The sequence below is a fragment of the Sapajus apella genome, unplaced genomic scaffold, assembly GCF_009761245.1.
Source record: "Sapajus apella isolate SASKATOON/1434 unplaced genomic scaffold, GSC_monkey_1.0 scaffold161, whole genome shotgun sequence".
NCBI lineage: Eukaryota > Metazoa > Chordata > Mammalia > Primates > Cebidae > Sapajus > Sapajus apella.
This window is the reverse complement of record NW_022437101.1, coordinates 2,447,975-2,456,700: the sequence shown is the minus strand read 5'-3', so window position 1 is coordinate 2,456,700 and position 8,726 is coordinate 2,447,975.

Here is an 8,726-nt window from a genome sequence, read left to right as displayed (position 1 = left end):
GGGAGGCCAAGGCGGGTGGATCACAAGGTCAAGAGATCGAGACCATCCTGGCCAACATGGTGAAACACTGTCTCAACTAAAAATACAAAAATTAGCTGGGCGTGGTGGCACATGCCTGTAGCCCCAGCTACCTGGGAGGCTGAGCAGGAGAATTGCTTGAACCTGGGAGGCAGAGGTTGCAGTGAGTGGAGATCGCTCCTCTGCACTCCAGCCTGGTGCCTGGCGATGGAGCAAGATACTGTCTCAAAAAAAAAAAAAAAATGATTTTTTCCCTTTTTTTCCAGGGTGGTGTCCAACTCCTGGGCTCAAGCAATCCACCTACCTTGGCCTCCCAAAGGCTGAGATTATGTGTGTGAGCCAGCACACCTAGCTGCCACGTGGTTCTTCTGTCTCATGTTTCTGGAGAGATATTTGTTGTCTCTGTCCATGGGGTCACTTTTGTATCCAGTGACTCTTTGCTGTTTCCTTGAGATCTGGGACATAGGATTCTTTTGGGAAAGTGAGAGCCCTGGGGCTTCCGGTCTCATCTCCTGATGCATCCCTCACTCATTCCTCTCTGGGATCCTTCCATGTCCCAAGGGGCCTCTGGAAAGAAAGGCTAAAGATCCCCATGTGCTGAAAATTTCCACTTTTCCTCTGCTCTCCTTGGGGCTCACAATCCTGCTTCCTTTCAGCACCATTGCTCCTTTCCTGGAGTACTCTTCTCCCTTTGACTTTTTCTGAAAACCTTCTCATTCTCCTTCGAAATGAAAGCCAAGAAGGATTGCTAGCTAGTTAGGCTTTCTGCCTTGCTTCCTGTCTCCCTGATGCACTAGAGCATCTGACTCTATGGTTGAATGAGAGGAAAGAAGAGATTTGTGGTAACTGAAAATATTGCTGCCCATGTAGCTCTTCCTTGCAGACCTCCAGAGCCAACTCTTCCTATGGAATGATAAATGATGTGATGTGATAATGTTGTGATAAACCTGAATGCTGTGAGCCCAACACGTCTTCCCTCCAGGTCCACATTGCGACTGCCCTCACCATTCCTCATAAAGCGTGGTTTCTGTCACAAGGTGGCACCTGGAAGATCAGTGTTTAAATTACTACAGAGCAGCTGTGCAACTCACTTCTCTGAACTTCAGCTTCCTGGTTTGTGAAATGGGGTAATCATTTCTTCTTTCCTGGATTGTTGTGATGATTCAAATGAGAATGTACATGCAAAGCAAGTAGCACAGTGTCTGGGTGCAAGAGTTTAAAAAGGGAAGCTATTGTTATGCTAACCTGGGCCTCTAGCTCACTTATAATGGAAAGCTCAAACAGAAAGACTTGTTTTGACCAGTGGGAGAAACCCTCCCCTGCTTCTGGCCTGGCTGCACTCACAGAAGTCTACAAAGACTGTGCAGCAGAACCCAATATTACCCAGACCACAGCTCACATGTGCTCTTCTGCACCCACCAGAACACTTCTTTATTCCTCTATGGTGTGTTTAATCTTCCTCATGAGCCTCCATCCAGAGGGGAAGCAGGGCAAGTGTGAGATGAAAGTGGACTTTACTCTTGCCAATCTCATTCTTTTGCAATTTAAACAGCCTCTTCAGGAGGACTCAGTCTCTTCCAGGGAAATGCACAATTGTTCCTACGTCTTTGCCTCTCCCTTCCTCTGTCCAATTACAATAATACAGGACAGGGATCCCCAGTGTCTCTTATGGTTTTACAGAGAGTCAAGCTTGCTGGGGCTCCCAGGCCCCTTGTCCTGGTGTATTTGGTGTGAATTTGTGATCTGGTCTTGACTCATTCAGGCTGGTAGTCTTCCCTTCGAATTGGCCTCACTGTGGTCTTGTGATGGTGCTGCCTAGAGTTCTGGTTGTTATTCCTGTTCAGCAAGGCCCACTTCACCCCTGAAGGGGGGCCTGCTTTGCCAAGTGCTCCAGCCAGAGTCAGCTACATTTGGTGCTCCCTGCCTCTTGGGGGGCCTGGAACCTCAGCACATCACACACGGGCTCTGGCTCTGCCAGGCACTGCTCTCTGCCATTGAAGTGCTTTCACCTACAGCTTACTGCAGCACACCCTCTTTCCACCTGGCAGAAAACCCTGCCAGGACTTTAGATGGACAGAGTCCCTCTGCTGTTGGCTTTCCTTTCATCTATCATGTTGTTTTGATTAGGAATGCTTTTGGCTGCAAGTAACAGAAACTCTAATTAACAGTGACATAAACCATAAGGGCTTTCACAAGGTCCGGGAGCAAGTGGTATTAGGGATGGCTCAGCAACTCTGTGAGGTCATTAAGAGGCCAGGTGCTCTCTGTGTTGTCCTTCTGTTCTCCTTGGCCTGTCTTTCTTTCCCTCCCTTCCTCACTCTTTCCCTTCCTTCCTGCCTCCCTCCCTGCCTCCCTCTTTCCCTTCCTTCCTTCCTCCCTCCTTCCCTCCCTTCCTCCCTTCCTCCCTTCCTCCCTTCCTTCTTTCTTTCCTTTTTTTCTTCTTTCTTTCTTTTGACAGAGTCTTGTTCTGTCACCCAGGCTGGAGTGTACTAGTGTGATCTCAGCTCACTGCAGCCTCTGACTCCCGGGTTCCAGCAATTCTTCTGCCTCAGCCTCCTGGGTAGCTGAGATTATAGGTGCATGCCACTACACCCGGCTAATTTTTGTATTTTTAGTAGAGACAGGTCTTCGCCATATTGGTCAGGCTGGTCTTGAACTCCTGACCTCAGGTGATCCACCCACCTCAGCTCCCAAGGTGCTGGGATTCCAGGTATGAGCCACTGTGCCTGGCCCTTGGCCTATTTTTCTTATCTTTTTTGGCTAATCATCATAAAATGGCTGCCTCAGCTCCACCCATCACATTCGAGTTTAAGGAAAGAATAAGTGAGACCAACAAGCACAGGCAGCATTTCTCTTGTCATGATCCCTTTCATTTGAAAACAAATGAAGCTCTAAAGGAAACTTACGTCTAATTGGCCAAACTAAGTCACATTCTATTTTCAAGGAAGGCTGGGAAAAACAGTATTTGGTTTTCCAGCCTCTTCAAGAGGCGGTTACTGGGAGAAGAAAATTGGGGGTAACTTGTGAATAATCACCTCATGTCTTCCACCCACATCCCCCTTTGGGACATTGGAGTAGAAAGGGGAGCTTGGAAACCATTGCTTGACCACTGCTTCCCCGAGGAGCATGGACACTGGGGAAGGATGCAAGGTCTGAATCCCTCATGGGGATACTGTAAGGATCAAAGGAGATTATTTACGTAAGCACTTAGCACTATGCTGGCACAGAGTAAGCACCTAATAGAAGTTTGCTATTGCTATTCTTTTTATTGATACTATTGTTATTATCATTGATGCTGCTCTTTTCTCCTTTCTTGACTCCTCCAGGCCAGAAGAGCCAGGCTTTCCACTTCTCTGACAGAAAATTCCCCTACTTCATATCCTTTTTCTGTTGCAACAGCAAAACTCCATCATCAAGTCAGGCTTGCTTTTGAGTCCTATATAAAGCTTAAGTAGGGTGAACACACAATTTATTATACATACTGGAACACTTCAGAGAAAAAACAAGAATACTTTTTGGTGAAATCATGGGAGTTCAAGACAGACAAAAAAATTTTAAAAAGAACACTCATTGTTCAACACCCGCCTATGAGTGAGAACATGCGGTATTTGATCTTCTGCTCTTCTGTCAGTTTGCTGAGAATGATGGTTTCCAGGTTCATCCATGTCCCTACAAACACATGGACACAGAAAGGGGAGCACTACACACTGGGGTCAGTTGGGGGGAAATAGGGGAGGGACAGTGGGGGGTGGGGAGCTGGGGAGAGATAGCAAGGGGAGAGATGCCAGATGTAGGTGATGGGGAGGAAGGCAGCAAACCACACTGCCACGTGTGTACCTATGCAACAATCTTGCATGTTCTTCACATGTACCCCAAAACCTAAAATGCAATAAAACAAATAAATGGGAAAAAAAAGAACACAGTTTGAGCAATAGCTTTGTTGAGATGAAATTCACATACCATACAATCCACCTTGCAACCCAGCGATTTTTAACACATTCACAATTGTTCAACTATTGCCACAATCAGTTTAGAACACTCAATCCCTCCCAAAGGGACACTCTGAATCTTTTAAATATAATCCTGCTATTCTCCATCCTCCCCAGCCCTAGGCACTCACTAATCTACTTTCTGTCTTTATATTTTGGCCTATTCTGGACATTTCATGTAAATGGAATCATGTAATGTGTGGTCTTTCGTGCTGCTTTCTTTCACTTAGCATCATGTTTACAAAGTTCACCCATGTGATAGCACGTATCAGTATTTCTTTCATTTTTTTTTTTTTTTTTTTGAGGAGATGGAGTTTTGCTCTGTTGCCAGGCTGGAATGCAGTGGTGCAATCTCGCCTCACTGCAACCTCTGCCTCCTGGGTTCAATCAATTCTTCTGCCTCAGCCTCCCAAGTAGCTGGGACCAGAGGTGCGTGCCACCATGCCTGGCTAATTTTTGTATTTTTCATAGAGACGGGGTTTCACATTGTTGGCCAGGATGGTCTCTATCTCTTGACCTCGAGATCTGCCCATCTTGGCCTCCCAAAGTGATGGGATTATAGGCGTGAGCCACTGGGCCTGGCCACATCTTTCCTTTTTATTGCTCAATAATGTTCTATTGTATAAATAGACCACATTTTCCTGTTTGTTCATGGACATCTGAATTGATTTCAGCTTTTGGCTATTGTGAATAGTGCTGTGATGAACAATTGCGTGCAAGTGTGTGTTTTTGTATCTGCTCTTAATTCTCTTGGGTGTATGCCTGGGAATAGAATTACTGGGTTAAATGCAACTGCATGTCTAACCTTTCAAAGAACTGCCATACAGTTCTGATACCTACACCTTCCCATCAACACAGGCTATTATCTTTTTGACTGTAGTCTTTCCAGTGAGTGTGAAGTGGTAGCTCTTTGTGATTTTGATTTGCCTTTCCCTAATTTCCTGAATGCCTGATGATATTGAACATCTTTTCTTTTCTTTTTTGAGACGTAGTTTCTCTCTTATTGCCCAGGCTGGAGTGCAGTGGCGTGATCTCAGCTCACTGCAACCTCTGCCTCCCAGGTTCAAGCAACTTTTCTTCCTCAGCCTCCTGAGTAGCTGGGATTACAGGCGCCTGCCACCATGTCCAGCTTATTTTTGTCCTTGGAGACCTTCAGTAACTCCATGGCGTGCCACACACACATATGGGGCAAAGCCACACACCTCCCAGATCATGTCCCACACGAACTTGGCATGTTTGGTCAGATGCCCACAGAGGTGGCTGTGCCTGGACTTGCTCACGTTCTTGGTCACCTGTGGCCCTTGTTGAGGCCCATGGCCATAGGGTAGCGAAGAATCAGGCTCTTCAATGGCGGCCATGGCAGAAACTAAGTTTAGTATTTTTAATAGAGATGGAATGTCACCATGTTGGCCAGGCTGGTCAAGAACTTGTGACCTCAAGTGATCTTCCTGCTTCAGACTCCCAGAATGCTGGGATTATAGGCATGAGCCACTGTTGCCAGTCATTGAACACCTTTTCATGTGCTTATTGGCCAGTAGGAGACCCTTTAAAAACTTTTAATTTTGATCTAGTTTCACATGCACGGAAAAGTTATAGAATAACTAAAACAAACAACCGCATACCCTTCACCCAGCTTTACCAGCTGTTAGCATTTTGCTCCATTTGAGCTGTCATTTCCCCTCTCTCTCTTTTTTTTTTAAGAAACAGCCTTGCTGTGTTACTCAGGCTGGAGTGCAGTGGCGCAACCTCTGCTCAGTGTGGCCCTGACCTCCTGGGCTCAAGTGATCCTCCCCCCTCAGCCCCAGAAGTAGCTGGGACTATAGATACGTGCCACCATGCCTGGCTAATTTTTGTATTTTTTGTAGGAATGGGCTTTTGCCATGTTTCCCAGGCTGGTCTTGAACTCCTGAGTTCAGGCAATCTGCCTGCCTGGTCTCCCAAAGTGCTGAAATTACAGGCTTGAGCCACCATACCCAGCATGCGTATCTCTCTCTCTCTCTCTCCCTGGCCCCTGATACACATACACACTTATACATGTGTTTTTTTTTTTTTTTTTAACAATTTAAGAGTAATTTGCATTCATCATGTCCCTTCATCTATGAACATCTGAGAACAAGAATTTTCTTTTTACATGATGTCAGAACATTTACCAAAAATCAGAAAACTCAATGTTGATAAAATAATATATCAATGTTGATATATTATATAAAAACTCAATGTTGATAAATAATATTATGTAATCCGTATACAAACTTCACCAGTTGTCCGAATATTCTATGTTCAAGACCAGGATCATAGATTACATTTAGTCATCAGATTTCTTTAATCACCTTTCATGTGAAGTACCTCCTCAACCTTTCTCCATCTTCCATGGTTTTGATATCTGTGAAGAGTTTAGGCCAGTCATTTTGTAAAATAGGTTTGTCTGCAGTTTTCTTGTGGTTAAATTCTGCATTTAAAAATATTTTATTTTACTTATTTTTGAGACAGGGTTTCACTCTATTGCCCAGGCCAGAGTGCAGTGGTACAATCACGGCTCCATTGCGGCCTCAACCTCCTGGGCTCAAGTGATGCTCCTGCCTCAGCCTCCCAAGTAGCTGGGACTAAAGGTATATGCTACCACACCCACTAATTTTTGTATATTTTATAGAGATAAGGTTTCATCATATTTAGGCTGATCTCGAACTCCTGAGCTCAGGCAATCCACTTGCCTCGGCCTCCCAAAGTGCTAGGATTACAGGCCTGAGTCAATGCGCCCAGCCTAGGTCATTGCTTTCAGAATCACTGCAGGAAGCGCCCTCCCTCAGCCCAGGGGCGCCGAGGGGAGAGGAGGGTGGGAGGACAGGGCAGACCTTCCTGACTAATCCTGTGGACACCAGCCCATTATTGTGCACTTAGTCTGTGGGAAATAAACACAGGACTTCATGTTTATCTACCTGAAATATTATCCTTATTTATCTACCTTCATCGCTCCTCCTTTGAATATAGAACAAATTAAATATTGATCTGCCTGAATTCCTCCTCCTTTTGACTGTAGGACAAACTAAATATTGATCTGCCTTAGTCCCTCCTCCTTTTGACTTTGAGACAAATCAGATAAAGAAATGTCTTTATTGACTTTTTACTTTATTTTTCTGGTAGTGTGGCAGGTGGGAAGGTAAAGATGCCTGGAGAAGGCACTAGAGAGCTAGATCCTATGACGCTGTGTGCTCAGCCAAGGGAGGAACCGGACTTTGTGAGCATGGAACAAAAGGGTTAACCCGGGAGAAAGGAGGCTGTGTCTGCACCCCAGGCATGTTTATGGGACAGCAAATACAACAAGCAGAAGCTGTTGTCTGGCAGAGAAAGTTTCCTTTTTTGGGGGAGGGATCGGAGTCTCACTGTATCACCCAGGCTGGAGTGCAATGGTGCCATCTAGGCTCAATGCAACCTCTGCCTCCCGGGTTCAAGCAGTTCTGCTGCCTCAGCCTCCCAAATAGCTGGGATTACAAGTGCCGGCCACCACACTTTTTTTTGTATTTAGTAAAGAAGGGGTCTCACTATGTTGGTTGGGCTGGTCTCCACCTCCTGACCTCAGGTGATCCATCTCCCTCGGCCTCCCAAATTGCTGGGATTACAGGCGTGAGCCACTGTGCCCGTCCCAGAAAGTTTTCTTTCTTTTTTTTTTTAATGGAGAAAAGATATACATATCTTTAGAATTATGCAGCTGGACTCAGTTTAGATGATTCCAATTTTGTTGGCAACATCCAAAGCATGGGAATCAGGAGCCAGTTGAACATATGCCTTCTTCTCTCCATCAGGCCGAATCGGGGGGTTGACCTTGGCCACATCCATGCCGTAGAGCTTCTTCACAGCCTGTTTGATCTGGTGCTTTTTAGCCTAACATCGACAGTGAACACAAGCGTGTTGTCTTCTAGCGTCTTCATGGCTGATCAGTGGTCAGCAGAAAAGGGGAAACTTGATGATAGCATAGTGGTCAAGCTTGTTTCTCCTTGCTTTGGGCTGGGCACCATGGCTCACACCTGTAATCCCAGCACTCTGGGAGGCTGAGGTGGGCGGAGCACGAGGTCGAGAGATGGAGACCATCCTGGCCAACATGGTGAAACCTCATCTCTACTAAAAATACAAAAATTAGCTGGGCATGGTGGCGTGTGCCTGTAGTCCCAGCTACTCAGGAGGCTGAGGCAGGAGAATCACTTGAACCAGGGGGGCGGAGGTTGCAGTGAGCTGAGATGGTGCCACTGCACTCCAGCCTGGTGTCTAGCAACAGAACAAGACTCTGTATCAAAAATAAATAAATAAATAAAATAAGAGGGGCAGGGGCTTCCTGCTTCCTTCTTCACTGTTGGTGCCATCTTGTGAAAAGGGAAAGTTTCCTTTCTAATGCCATTTTCACTTCTCCTGAATTTTGGGGATAGTTCTTGGTGTCCACCCCAGACTTCAGGAGTGTGGGCTGGATCTTAGGGATGGTGATGTCTTCATTTCCCTGTGGTGAGATCTGAGTCATGACTTTAAACAGTGTGAGGGAAGGAGATCTCCAGGCACTTGAATAGAGTGAAGAAGCAGGATGGGATTTGAGAAGAAATATGATTTTGAAGAAATGAGAACTGGATTTGGGTTCATAATTAAACTATGCACCTCAAAGGTCATTCAGCATGCCCATCTGCACAATGGGTATAATCACCCTACAGAACTAAATCAAAAAGGCAATGGAGAGGG